Raw genomic sequence first — 15,542 nt, forward strand, 5'->3', positions numbered from 1 at the left:
TTTACCAACGTAAGTATTCTTAGAAGAGTGGTTTTCTTTCTACAGTGGGAGTACTCTCATCATAAGTCAAATGGTTTCAAAGTCAGTAAGAGTAAAACCAGTTGAATTTTTGTATTAAACATATGAGTTGAACTTTTCATATTTCATTTCTTTTCTGCCACATAGTTAATCTGTGTAGCTTGACAATTTTACCAGTTCCTTATCTGCTCTCTTTCTCAGGATCAAGGAGAAAGGCAAATGGTGCCGTGATTGTATCTTCCTTCTGGATAAGTCATTCTTGTCTCATCACTGTCTCATAGAATTCTTTGCAATGATGGAGATGTTCCATATCTGTTTCAGACACTGGAAATGTAGCTCGTGTTTACTGAGAAGCTGAATTTGTAATTTTAAAAAGTCTAATAAATATAAACTTAAATAGCAACACGCAACTAGCGGCCCTCATATTGGACAAGAAAGGTTTAGGTTTTCGGGGAAGCAACTTAACACATATCAAGAATTCAAAAATGTTAATACATATATTTTATGGACTTTATTTAATTTTTAGAACAGTTTTAAAGTTCACAGTAAAGTTGAGAAGAAGGTGCAGAGGTTTCCCATATACTGCCTGCCCCCATTTAATATATTTTTATTTTAAGTACTATATTCCAAAATAAAATAGTTCATAGGTAAGGATGTTTATCATAATGCTTACATTCAAAATAAATTGGGAAGAGTCAAGTAAATTATGGTGCATGCCTTGGCTATTAATACGTTGATTTAAAAGAAAATTTAAATACATGGATTTATGATTATATTATGGTATTAAATAAATATACATGGATTTAAACTTTCTATATAATGTTATTCCAAATTTAAATATATCTACATAATATACCTGATTTATATAATTGAAGGAAATAAACTAAAATATTAATGACTTTAATTTTGAATAATGAGTATATGTGATTTTAGTTTTCTCTTTATATTTTACCTGTGATTTAAAAATTTTATGCAATTAATAGATTACTCCTTATATAAGAAAATCTTAAGAAAACATTTTAAAATGTTTGTAAATGTTATAGAAGTCATGGAAAATAATAATTAAGGAAAGAACTCTGGATTTAACAACTAGAAGGTCAGCGATGGAATTTCAAAGAGCAGATGAAGGTAGATGGTGTCAGAAGAGGTCAAAGGGGATCAGAGTGAGAGGGGAGTAGAAATCCAAAGGCATCAGCTTCTGCCTCCCCTTTAGAAAGTATGGCTCTGAAATAAAGGAGGAAAATATGTCATAATGATGTCATTTTTTTGAGTGTCTGATAAGTGTTGTGCTTGATTTTTACATTTCACTGAAACAAACAAACAAACATCGTGTCCCATTATAATAAGAAAACTGAGACTTAGAGAAGCTAACTTGGCTTACAAAAACAAAGCAATGATACTAAAATCTGTTGATTTTCCACCATGCAACACTCTCTCCTATTGAATGGTAAGGAAGGACAGGGGAGTGGTGTATTTTATTTATTTTTATATTTTATTTTATTTTAGTCTCAGTGAAGACCCATCTGAGTAAGAAGGCAAGAATCACAGAGTACTGTGCTCTCCTTTGTATTTAGTTTCCTTGACAGTGGAATGGTAGCTAACGTAGGAGTATGGACTCAGGAGTGTCTGGATTCAAATCTCTGCTTCACCTATTTCTCTCTGCATGGCTCTGGGCACAGCACTTAGCCCTTCCAGCCTCAGTGTTTTTATTTATCTAGTGGAGATGATAACATCAATCTCAGAGAGTCATTATGAAGATTAGGAGCATAATATATGTAAGAGTACCTAGCACGATGCCCAGCACAAAATCGTCTTCTTCCATGGTTGATTTGGTTGTTAATATTATTTTTGTAATAAAATGAAGTATCTTTTATTTCTTCGAGGTGGTAGAGGGTAGATCTTGATCCTGTTATATATTTAGAAATAGTCTATATTTTAATGTGAATGGTGAATAAAATTTTAGTTATTGACTGATTCATTCCCTTAACAAACTTCTATTACTGCCAACCATGTGCTCAGCACAATACTAAGAAGTAAAGGTGGAAGAATGAGTTAGACATTGGCTCTCAACTAAGAAGCAAGTGAAAAGACACTTACATAAAGTGGTTATTATAACTCAATTAATAACCGCTCTGATAGAGACATAAGCTGAGTGCTAGGGAAGCTTGGGGGAGGTAGCACTCTGCCTGGAACAGTTGCAAAAGGCATCAGAGAGGTGACTTTTTGTAGTGAAAATAATTAATACCATCTTTTTGGGTCCAAGAACTGTTCTAAGAGTTTTGCATATTTTATTGCATTTGCTCTTCTTTATGTTATCCTGCCTCCTACCTCATAACCCCAAGAAAAATTGCAATATTAGCAAATTCCCTAGTATACCACCCAGGAAAAGTGAAGGTATAGGGTTTTCCAAGTAGTTTCTACAGGAAGCTACTCTTCACAAATGTTATCATAAAAGGATTCCACAGTCAAATAACTGAGAAATAAGTAGTGAATTGTGTCTTGGGGTTTACAATGTACAGTGATTTTACAGGTCCTGAGAAGATGTTGAGATTTTTAAACTTGGACTTCCTCAAATACAAAATACAAGCATAATTTACGTAAAAAGTAGCAACTGTGAACACATTAAAGAACTGGGTTTTGTGGAATTCTGTGGAAATGCTGATTTAGGCTATCTTCCCTCTAAGCAAATGTCTGCATGCTTTCTGGAGTACTCCTTTTTTAAATTTTTATTAACAGAGAGAGGCATTGGAGGGATGGGGACTTCTGTTACATATTTTAAGATATTTCTAATGAAAATGGCACAGGTATGTTGTAAGTGGGAATAGTAGTAGAAGTTGGGAAGTTGGGAAGTGGCATAAAAGACAGAACTAGAAAATGGCAAAGCTGTTTTGTTTTGAAGACTGTGTTGTTTAGAAGAGGGTAACTTCCTAAAAATTTAGATTAAGACTTTGAAAAATTTTAGGAAGGGGATGTTATGACAAAGAGTTTAGAAAAGAAATGATAATTATCAAATGTGAAACTATACACTGAGGTTATATTATTTTGCTTGGTTTACTCTATCTTAAACCATTGCCAATTAAAATTTCACATATTTTTAAAGTTTCTCAATATTATAGAATTTGGTTTTATAATATTACCTGTCAAGAAATAATCCTACTGAAATCAGTAAGAAATAGTTTAAGCAGTTTATGGTATTTAATTGTACAATTGGCTTTCATTGATACCGTAGTCATGACCTGAAATTCCTTCTCAAATGTAATAAGTCTTTTCTTACATCTGGTTAATTATTACAGTTTGATGAATATCTGTTTAATGTAATGAAATTGAAGTGAGTCTAACACTTGTGTTTCACTTTAATGTTTTGATGTACGTGGTTCTAGAAGATAAGTAAATAACGCAAAGGCATATTCTAGAGTTGTCCCTTTCTATCCTGATCCATCTCTTTTGCCCTTGGGCTTTTGAAGTTTTCTAATTGTCATCAAATCAGAATTTCTCAGAGGCAGCAAAAGCTCCATTTAGTTTTGATTCACACATCAAAACTTTAGTCATTAGTTCAAATACTCTGACCCTCTTAGGAAAATATGGAAGGCCAGATAGTGCGACAGGGGTATGACCACCGCACAGCTGCAAAAACCGTATTGTAAGGTGAAGCACCGGGGGCTGTCTGATGTTGATTGTTTGTTTGGGACAAGCACCTGGGACACAGGGAGAGGATTCCGAGGCCCTAATGACTCATTCGCCTCTCCAGAGGGGGAGGAGGCTAGAACAAGAGAAGCACAAGAGTTCAGAAGGTCTGTTTTCTTTTCCTCTTATTGGTCAACTCCGATTTTACAATGTACATCTCCTTTCCTATACTACAATAACGAAAACAAGAATTAACTAAGGTTTACTTTTTTAATTAAATGTAGTACCACTTAGGAAGATGTATGCTAATCTGAGGCCAAATCTGCCGCCCTCAGCTTTACAAGATGCTGGCCCCGGCAGAGGCTGTAAAGCTCTCGATAAGGGAGGTGAGGAGCAAGGTGCAGGTCCCCCAGCGATAACCTCCTGACTCCGACATTATAGGTCTTTCTGCTGGAATTGAGTTCTACATCTTACTCGATGGGTTATTGTCACAGATGAGTAATGAACGCACCCTGCCCGAGTCCCAAGGTGCAGGAGGCAGCCGGTCAGGCCACCGGGAGGGAGGCCCAGCTGCGGATGGCCGAAGGGAAGGCAGGCAGTTAAAGGCGCAGGGACCGCGGTGCCGTGACTGCGCGGGCCGTGCTGGGGGAGCAGCCAGGGGCCGGGCCTGCGGGTGGGGCAGGGAGGTGTGCATTAATCACAGCGTTCCCCAAGCTACGGGGGCGGCGCGCGGAGAAGGCAGCCGGGAGCGCAGAACAAAGGCAGGGCACCTCTGCCAGCTGGGAGTTTGCAGGGTTGGCTTTTAGGTGAAAAATATGACTGTTTCCTACACCAGCAAGGCATGCATAGGTAGCACGTTTAGGGTAGTTTTCTTTTCTTGCCTTCCAGTGTTCCTTTGTGAACCGACTCTGTTTATTTGGATGTCTGATTTCCTTACAGCTTCCTAAGGAGCTACGCAGAGGTGAAGGCCAACATTGCAGGTTTGATGTGAATTCTGGGTTAGCTTCTGCTCATAATTTTGAAGATAAATGTTTGGGTAACTTCAGAGGTATGACAGATGACATCATTATGTATGATTTTAAAATCCCTGTGTGTAGTGCATTTATAGATTATTCTTACAATTAGCATTAAATTGATTTACCAAATAGATTTGCATTTAAAAACAAACAAAAAATCCCAACTTGACCAGTTAGCTGCAGTGGATTTTGATGTTCCACCTGACCATTTCCCCTCTTGATGACGAGAGAGAGAGAGAGAGAGAGAGAGAGAGAGAGAGAGAGAGAGAGAGAAAGCAATATGTTTCTAGGCAAGGACAGCAACACTTTAAGGTCAGAAATTGAAAATATGTGACCTATTTCTATGAGCTTAAGATAAATACATAGTTTTTAGATGAAGGTAAACCATTTCACATTTGGCAAAATAATGATTCTAAAGCTTTATCTTTGACTGTGAAGGCAGAAATTCTTGGAGAAAAGGAGGCAGAAGGTTAGACTTAAGTAGTAAGTACAGTAAGTAAAGCACTCATCGAGGCTGGGAAAAACAAGAGAGACAAAGTTTCTCTCCTTCAAACCAAGAGTGCCTATGGTGTCTGACCTGGGCGACCCAGTACAGTGAACTTTCTGCCATGTCAATCACGTGGGCTAGAGTAGGGACAGTCCACTGCACTCCTTTTTCTTTGCAATGATAAAACTGTGTTAGAGGTACCTAGTGACCCGGGAAAACTATATATTTCCATTTTGTGATTCAGTTCCCATTTTCAATTAAGCCACTTCCTGTTTTCATGTTTAATAGCTGGGGTGTAGTAATCTCCCACCTCTGCACCTTCAAATTCTGTGCTGATTGGTGAAGCAGCATGTTAGAGGCATGGAGCTGGTTGTTAGGTAACCTAGAACCTAGTTCTGTGTTGCCAATTATTAATCGTTTGGCTTTTGGCAAATGGTTTTATTTTGGGGAGACGTAGTACCTCTTTCTCATCTGTAAAATTTGGACTTGGCAATGGAGCTTCGTTGATTCTTTGCTCATTGCCCTTAAATGCAATTAAACTACAAAATTTTCGAGTCTCTCTACTTGCCTTTGAACACAGGATTTAGAAATGGAGATGAAAGATCAATCATGACTTAAGGTATGCCACCTATTTCAATTGTAACAGTTTTGCTAAACTCATACATGTAGTATATCAGATAAAGTTTCTTAATGCCTTAAATATGGGAAAATCTGAGGATTTTAGATAATGATGTTGAATATTCCAGTAACTGCAAAATTAACAAATCACTTTTCATAAGTTTTGGTTCCTGATTTTCAGGGCTATCCTGTGATTTCTTCTCTTAGCCTATCTGATGGATGGTTCTGGCTCACTCCCTGTGAACAAGTCCAGTCCTCACCTATCATTATAGTATAGTGATCTGAGCACAAAGCAGACCCACTTTCATAAGAACTCTGGTGGATGAGTTAATGTGTATTTGTGCAAATAACTACCATAGTTTTTATGGGCTTAGGAGAAGCTGCTGGGTCATCATCTGGGTAAATAGATTTGGTATCCACGGTTCTGGAAATAAAAGAGTTGAACCCATAGTGGCTCTTATTTCAGAGAAACTGTTGTCTGTTCCATCATTTAGAGTAAATCAGAGTCCTATTTTTGAGCCAGGAAAGGAGATTGAATGAGTACATCATGATTTGGAAAATCAATTCTGTTAGTTAACCTTCAACCCAAAGCAATACCCCAGTAGGCTCAGGTCAAATGAGTATTAATGAATGTTTTTCAAATTTGTGATTCTAATAGATACGGTTATCATATTATTATTATTTTTTTACACTAAATTCTTAAATTTTACAAATGGGTGAATTAGCTTAAAAATATACAAAACACATGATTTCTAAAAGAGAGAGGAGGACAAAAACTCTCATAAAGTATAAGATCCTGAACATGACTCTGTACATCATCTTAGAAGTCTAATTCAGTTTAAGACCGTAATTGTAGATGAGAATCTGAAAATGTTATTTAGTTACAGGCACATCATACACACACACACACACACACACACACACGTAATTTTCCTTCATGTTAAAATTCACAGGCAGTGTTCCTTCAGAATCCTATGGGCATATCAATAAGCAAACTCCTAATGTATGAATGACTGATAAGGCAGACTGATCATGGAAATCATATGCAAGTGTTTATTCCTTGCTAAATCAAGATTATATTGGTGAGAAAAACATGTTCTGGAATGAAAACAACTCCAATGTTCGCTCTCCTAAAATGGGATTCCCTTTTCAGAGTTTGCTGTGGCTTGTGTTACATGGCCTAATGCATTTGAATAGCTGCTAAAAAGAAACTAAGTTCTTGTTCAAATTTAAAACATAAGGATCCATTTCTGCCTAACAGTCTTGTAGCCGTGCGTTCCCTGAAGTGTATCCCATCTGCTTTTGGGAGCTCTCATTGCAATATGCAGTGATTGCAGGATAAGCACACCATTTTCCTGTCAATACTTTCCTATTAGCCTCCTGGATCCATACATCATCATCTTGCTGGCCTGCAGTTTGCTTATCTTTGTCTCCGAGGCTGCCTTTGATTTATCTAACACCCAAGCTAATGAGGCATGGAGCCCAGGGTGGCTCCAAGGATAATGCACTCCTGTATAAAAATGCTTAAGGAAGGATCAAGTGTTAATCCATTCTAGACTAAAAGGCCTAGCCCTTCAACAAATGTTGTATTTCCTAATCGCTAAACTAAGACTATAATAGCTCCCCCTTAAGCTACTACCATCAGTAAAACTATACACACTAACTACATGCAATTTACCAAAAGAACAAAACAAAACAAAACTGAAAATTAGATTTTAATTCGTGCTTCTAAAAAAAAGCCAGAAATAGTTTCTATCTTAGCAACTATCACCATCATTATTTGACAGCATTCTTATGCAAAAATAAGTTAGCTTTAATATTTAATTTACAGTAATAGTTTTTATATTCCCTTGCTGGGACTTACGTTTTTCTAAAGACAAACTAACAGAAGCTACAATGTTACTGTGGCAAGAATAAATCAAGCCAGCTATTTCAATAATGGAGGTAATTACAAAGTTTACGTATCTGAAATGTACTCAGTGGTTAGGGGTTGTTTAATTAACATAAAAATTTCAATATTATCAGCAAGTGTGTTGGTATCACAAAAGTATTGTTAAAAATGTTTTTTTAAAATAGTAATGATTTTCATTATTTTAGTTATATACACTTAAGCTTTAAAATACTTTTTTACTGATACACAGTGGATTCTACATTATTACAACTATACGGCACAACATATTTAATTCTGCCAATATAAATAAAGTAGAAACACAGGCCCAAGACATTTCTCTTAGAAATAATGTCCAAATAGAAACTCTGTATTTGTCTACATGCGTAGATAATTCCCAAATATCTACTTCTTCTGTTCATTTTTTTGCAGTGTAAAGAAACTTAAATGTGGTGTACTTTTGTATTTTCCTTAAGTTATTTTCCTTCTGTTAATCATATTCAATGAGAAATAAGATGCAGAAGACTCTTGATAATTTTTTTGCCACTACTAGGATTAAAATTGGTCTATTTAAAAGAAAATACGGAAGGAAGGAAGAGAGAAGGGAAGGAGACAGAGACAGAGACAGAGAGAAGCAAACGGGCGGTCTGTAACGCTGCAAGTAAATTGTGGCAAAGTCCCAGGAGAAGACAGGCTCACGCAGAATCATGGTTTAACAAGAAACGCCTTCACCCATTGGTTCTCTCTATGGCCCTGAGGACCTGACCCAGGTAATAAGTCCCTTTATTGGTGACTAACCAACATTATTGAGAACCAGGGTGGAATTTAATGATGTGACATTATTAGGAATTGTTATTGAGATGTAAATGATCTTCAGTTGGTTTATTTAAGTCACATAAAGAACCTAGTTTAGAATGAAAATTACTTATTGATTATTAGAGCAATTAACAGAATAAATTTTAGTGCTGGTATTAACATTTTCCTAAAGTCCAAAACTGTTGCTGCTTAAACTCAGCAGACCAGTTATTTTCTTTGAGGAGATTTATCTTTAAAGGATTGTTTAAAAATAAGAAACCAGCTGTCAAAATTCATTCTAAAATATTTGAAGTTCTTCCATTTTGGCTTTTAGTAGGAGGGAAACACTTGTCAGAATAAGAGAGAGTTGCATAAACTTAATTGCATAAGTAAAGGAGTGGGATATTCCATTTTGCTCTACTAATAAACTAACAAACCTCTGAGGTCAATGAAAGTGTATTGTGGATTTCCTATTTCCTTCCATTTTGCCAACACCTGTCAGTTAGCATCATTCATCATTTATGGGGTCAACTTTTTAGTTGTGATTCTTTCTTTCATTAAATTTTATTTTAATGATAGAATCACTTCTTAGAATATGGTCTTTTTAGCACTGATTATTATTTCTGTGACTTCCATAATGTGATAATGGTGTGTACAGTTATATACACAAAGGTGTAGAGTTAATTAGATACATAATTCAACACCCAGTCTTTGAAATTCGTTTGAGTTATTTTGATGCCATGGGCACAGGTTTTCTGGTTTTTGTTTGCTTGTTTGTTTTTTAACATATATCATTGCCATTAGCTTCAGCCCACTGTGCTGTGCTGGATTCTCTTCAAAAGGAATTTCTAATGGCACCCAATCTGTTAACTGATATCACTATTATGCAGTCTTAAAATAACTACAAACACCCAAGGGAGAATTTGAGCTACATTACTGTGTTAGTGTCTTGGTGCTGCTATAACAAAGTGGTTTAAAACAACAGAAATTTATTCTCTTACAGCTCTGGAGACCTGAAGTCTGAAATGGAGATGTCAGCAGGGCCATGTTCCTTCTGAAGGCTCTAGAAAAGAAGTTTTCTTTGCCTCTCCATAGCTTCTGGAAATCCTTGGCCTTCGTTAGCTCCTAGCTGCATCATTCTAATCTCTGTCTTGGCCTTCTCATGGTCTTCTATGTGTCTCTGTGTCTTTTTCTGTATCATTATTTTTCCCCTTAAGAGGACACCAACCACTGGATTTAGGGCCCATTCCATTTCAGCACAACCTCATCTTAACTTGACTGTACCTACAAAGGTCCTATTTCCAAATAAGTCAATATTCACAGGTGTTGGGAATTAGACTTTGATCATTCTTTTTGAGGACACAATTCAGTCTATTATAGTTACGTAAATAATAATTCTCATCTTCCACCTGTTTCATTAATAATAGCTACTGTTTAATGAATGTCTAGCATGTGTCAGGTACTTTGTAAGCTTTTAAAAAGTTTTGCTAGAAGGTACAATAATTCCAACTTGTGCATGAAGACACTGAGTCTTAGATAACTTACCCAAGATCACAAAGCTTGTAAGTGGCGGAGGCAGTATTTAAATCAGTCTTTCCTATGCAAAAGCCCATACTCTTTTCCTCATGCATTCTTCATGAGTTAAAGAGAACACAAAGTGCTTATACTTGGCTTGGTAGTGGATTCAGTTTTTACATAAAGATGTGAGATATATATATATATATATATATATATATATATATATATATATTCAGATTTAAGAGAAAAAAACCAAGATTTAGTTAAAATAACAAATGAACACCACACCCCTGACTCCAAATTTGGGGTACTCTGAAAGACAATGGACATTACCATGTGTTACATGAAACATAAATGTTCTATCTGATGTCCACTTTTGTTGTTCCAAAGATTCCACATATTATAGGAGAGATAGCTGTTAAAATTTATAAAACATACCAATGAAATTTTTAAGAGGTTGAAATAGCTGAACAGATATTATTTTGGAGAGGTTTTATGGGGATGATTTTGGATGTGACTATTCTGTTTATATTAATATATGTATTTTATTTTCAAATTGCTTTAGTGTAAAATTTCAAATTCAATGCTTGCAAAAGTTTAAAGTGTCTTATAAAAAGCTTAAGAAAAGGGAAGAATGAGTTTTAGAAATTATTTTGTTATTTCTTTATTGCAAAATTGATAGAGATAATAAAATATAATCCTAATTAGACTTTGCATTTGTTTGGTTATCAGTAAAGGTGAGCACTTAAAAATTATACTGCTTGGCAATTTACAATTATTTTTTGCCTGTTTATGTTTTTAATTCCTTGTGTGATATGTGTGTGGGGAGTGGATATTTTTTTCTGCTAATGGTTTGCAAGAACTTTTTCTATATTAAGGGTAGTAACCATTTGTCTGTCATACCTGTTGCCTAATATTTTTCACTGCTTACCTATTTCTTTTTAACTTTGTTTATAGTGTTTTACTTTTAACTCCCTCTCCCCCTTTTAATTCTTATGTAATCAAATTTATTGCTTTGTTTCTTTTTCGTTCTCTCTTTAAGGCCATATTTAAAAAGTCATTCCATACCTCAAGATTATCTAAGTATTCTCGTAGTATTTTTATGATTTTTATCCTCATCTTCATCCTTAAAATTATTATTTTATATTTTCACCTTTAACCTATGTGATGATTTTGGCCCAATTTCTAGTCTCCATTCTCATTGAATATCAGGAAGAAATACTGTTCTCCTTAAGTAAAGTAGCGACTATGATATGTCAGACTAAAGAAATACGCTCCTTGCCAAGGGACTTGCTCCAGAGTCTCACTGAATCTCAGGTTCTTTAGCCCATGTTAAGTAATGTGAGCTAAAACCCATATGCTGTCAAGTTGCCTGACTCATCCCTGTCTCAGTTTTTCCATTATTGAACTGTGGGGTGTTACACTTGCCTCTAATAATTCAGAAGTTCTTGCCCATCTTGTGACTGTTCTTTGATTGGGCCATGCATTAGTTAAAAGTACTGGATCATGTTTGACACAAAGACGAAGGGGATTATGAGTGAGCAGCATAGCTTCTCTGAGCCTGTTGGCTAATCTATAAAGAGAAGATAACAATAATACTTACTCATAGAGCTGATATGAGAAAATAACTAAAATAATTCATGTAGAGCAACTAAGTGCTATTAGAACTACTGTTAGTGCTATTAGTCTTTTACAAAAATATTCTTCGCATTAGTATGTGGCAAAGGGTATGAGATAATGCAGATGGCATTACAATTTCTACCTTATTCATTTGTATTTTTTAAGAATTGAACTGCAAGGTTGAACCAGATGACTTAATCAACTTCTTAAAGATTAATAACAAAATAAAGAAACCAGGTGGAGAATATAAGCTACTTTTTGCTGGAACATATACAAATTCGTAATTAATGGAAATTTCATTTTAGTCAGCAAAAGCATACATGGGGCTTTGTTCTCTGAACCAATTTAACACATTAGGTCAATAGCAGACAATTGAGCAACTGTCACTCTTCTGTTACTGTATCTATCAGAAAAAAAGGCATAATTACTAACTTCCATTGCACTTCCTTAGTGTTCTAAAACTGCAGTTATTATAAAGGGCACTTTAGAGCTGGCAGGGTTATCTACTTGTTGATCTTATATGCCAATAGGGTTCATTATCTTTTGAAATATTTCAGAACAAAACTGTCTTAGATCATGCTGGAATCTTTTAAATTTTACCCACTACAACCGAGGAAACCTTAATTTTGTTACCGTGTGTGGATGCGTGTGTTAACTATGGAAGACATGCTTACTTCTTGTATACTGTAAACACAAGTATGTCTTGGGATATTTTTTGAGATGATATTTTTGGTCTACCTAATACCTGTATTAGATAAAAATTGCTCCACGTTAATCATAGGCATTATTAATTAAAAGCCACATGCTTAGTAATTAGCCTGGAGGGCTTGTTCTCCTGCCAGGGCAGGGAAGACTCCCTGGATAGAAGATGCCATACTGACTAAACTGAAGCTGTGCTTGCTCTTAGCCAAAAGGCCAAGAAGTAAGTCAGCCAGTTGGCTGTAACTGAGCAGCCAGGCAAATGATTTGTTCCCTGCTGGATGTAAAGTAATGGACTGAGTGCCATGGGGCTCCCTGATGAAGCAGAAGACAAGGGGTTCAAAACCCAAGGAGGAAAAAGGACTATAGAAAATGGAAATAAATGATAATACAGCTGACAGAAATAATAAAGGATTATTTTTCGTGATTAAATATTCCAAATTAGGTCATTGGGGAGTATTCAAAACCCAACAAAGCTGATGTTATTAAAAATTCTACTCTGGACAAGTTTTTGCTGTAGGACTGAAAGCTGGATTACTTTTGGCCATCTCTGATGGATGCTGTTGATTGCCAGCCCGAGGCTGCTCCTCTTTTCTTCCTTCCAAATAGGACTTTCTGATCTGGCATCTACCCTCCCCACAACCCATGTGATTCAGGGGAAGCTGGACCCATGTTTGAAGGGAGCCTGAGAAGTTAATGGACACTCGGCATTCACCTGGTGACTCTTGTCAGTGGGCTGTGGTGGACATGTGACCGACTTGGTCCAATCATATGAAAGAAAAGTGCTTTATTCTGCACTGGGAGGAAGTCATTTTCTCTCTTTCAGCTGGATAGGCATAGGGAAGCTTGTATCAATTCCAGCTGTTGCTGGCTGTCATCCTGTACCCAAGAGGGGAGCCAATCTGAGGACAAAGTGAATATAATATATATGGAGGGAGTAGGGCCAAGAGAAATGCCAAAAGGTGGAGCTGCAGCCCTAACTGTGCTATGTCTTGAGGCTGCCCTACCTAAGGCTTCCTGTTACACGAATAACACGTTTATAGCTTTTAAAAGTCAGTTGGAGTTGGAATTTCTGAAAGGACACTAACTTCCATGTCATCTTATAAAGAAGAGATTATTATTGAAGGCAATTCTGTACTACATTTTATAGAGCCTTTTAATTTATTATAGGTATGATTCTTGTATCATACATCTTTGACAGCTGCCTGACTTATCAAGCACACTGTCCATTAAAGAAAGATGCATCTAGATTTTGTAGTATTTGAATTTACTCTACCACACAGATTAGTTTTCAAGTTATTTTATTTATCTTACATATTCTTTTTTTCTTAGCCTAAAATGGAGTTAATCATATTTCATTCACAAAGATGCACAGATAAATAATAGGTAATTTTTATAAATTATTTAAGTTTTTTAAAAATCAAAATTACACTGTAATAGGTCATGTAATTATAAATTATTTTTACCTGTTGGGAAGCCACATTCTCCCAAAATTCAACATTTAATAAGAATATGTCTTTCATATCATGTACTTTACTTAAACAGAGTACTGGACTTCAGCTTATGGCTGATAAGGTCCTGAAAATCTAAAAGGAAAAAGTTTCAACCACTCTCTTTTTCTCTTCAATCAAGGTCTAACACAGATCATGTGGATTCAGGGAAACAGTGAGACCCACAGCTGTGTGGCAGGCTAGGCAAATTGCTTTAGCCCAAAGTCTGTCGAGGCATCGTCCAGCTGATGGGCACACCAGAAAAGAAGCGGCCTGGCTGAGCGCCTGTTTGCATCAACCCTGTTCCCCAGGCAGCAGCTCTAGCCACCAGCAGAGTGGGCTCCTTTTCTCCGCGGGCTCTGTGACTTCCTCCCAGGCTGACCTTTTTCTCATTGCAAATCCTGTATCCACATTCCATAATCGGTGCAGCATAGTGAACTGCAAGTCCTTCCTTTGTGCAAGGTCAAAGCCCTCCGAGCACTTCCTAGCACTCTCCCTCTTGGCCTTGAGGCTCATCAGACACAAACTGTCCGTGTCTGAAGCCATGGTTTCTGGACTTGCTTGTAAAAGGGATGTTTCCTTGAAACGGGGAAAATATAAGAGAAATTAAATTTAGAACGGGCCTTTCAGAAAAGAAGTGGACTATTGTTTTCTATATCAATTGTGAGGGTACTTCTGACAATATGAGTGAATTTCTTTGAGCAGCTCAGGGGAATGTATATATGTTATTGGCTCACATCTTTAGAAATAAGAGTGCAGATTATTTCAGTTCATTAATTTTACCTTTAAAGATATATTGCACATCACTGCATGTCTCCAGGCTCAGGCTGGAGACATGTAAAACAGTGATAAAGAAATCTGTTCTCATGGTGCTTACGGTCTGGTAGGGGAGGCAGGAAAAAGTCAGACGATCACACAGGTGAAGGTCCTATTAGCTCTGGATACATTCTATGGCAGGAAGTTATCATGTGCTTGGAATGCAGAGACAATATGAGAGAGAATTTGACTAAATTAGGGAAGGGGAAACAAGGAAAAAGGAAAGGAAAGACTATACCAGGAAATGGAACATCCTGTGCAAAGGCCCAGTGGCAGGAAAGAGGAATCACCATTAAGGGATGAAGAGAAAGCAGTGTGTCTGGGTGAGTGAGAGGTTCAAGGTGAACCTGCAGCGAGGAGCTGCCAGCCAGGCTACGCAGGAGTCTTAAACCAGATTAAGAATGTCCTATCCGAGGATCACTAGTTCTTGAGATGTTTTCAGGTGGGAGTGGGGATGTGTGAAATTCAATTTGATTTAGAAAAGATCAGTTAGAATGCAGAATGCAGAGTGAAGTGGAGGAGAACAAGGGGGGGAATGCTAGACATTTTGAAAGCTCTAGGGTCATCACAGCAGGCTCCTTTGCAGCTGGTTCTCTCAGGGCTCCCAATCTGTAAACCTGAAAGTGCCCGCAAGTGCTTCTACAGTTCCTTCCTAAATGCGCTCATCCCTCACACACTATTTGTATAAACCATATCTTTATCTCCAGAGCTCACCTTTCCCTTGCACTGCCACACAATAAATTGAGGAGGCTGTGCTGAGAAGCTCCCACTGTATCTGTCCCTTTCTCCATTTAATCCTTGTCCCTTCCTCTTTTTAATCCATGGAGATGCGCGTTCCTTGCCTGTACTTTCTGAGTGCAAGTCAAATCCTGCTTCTGATCAATTCAGAAGAAAAGGCTACTGGCAGACAGAGGAAACCCCTTCTCAAGTGTAATTTCCAGAAGATGTGCCTC

General features: G+C 36.9%; 1 pseudogene; it reads right to left on the reverse strand.

Annotated features, from left to right (window-relative positions):
• The window catches only part of LOC129081169 (polynucleotide 5'-hydroxyl-kinase NOL9-like), a 31,182-nt pseudogene that overhangs the window by 3,592 nt on the left and 12,048 nt on the right, over positions 1-15,542 (reverse strand).

The sequence above is a fragment of the Pteronotus mesoamericanus genome, unplaced genomic scaffold, assembly GCF_021234165.1.
Source record: "Pteronotus mesoamericanus isolate MK-2021 breed Mesoamerican mustached bat unplaced genomic scaffold, CSHL_Meso_final contig_94, whole genome shotgun sequence".
Classification (NCBI taxonomy): Eukaryota; Metazoa; Chordata; class Mammalia; order Chiroptera; family Mormoopidae; genus Pteronotus; species Pteronotus mesoamericanus.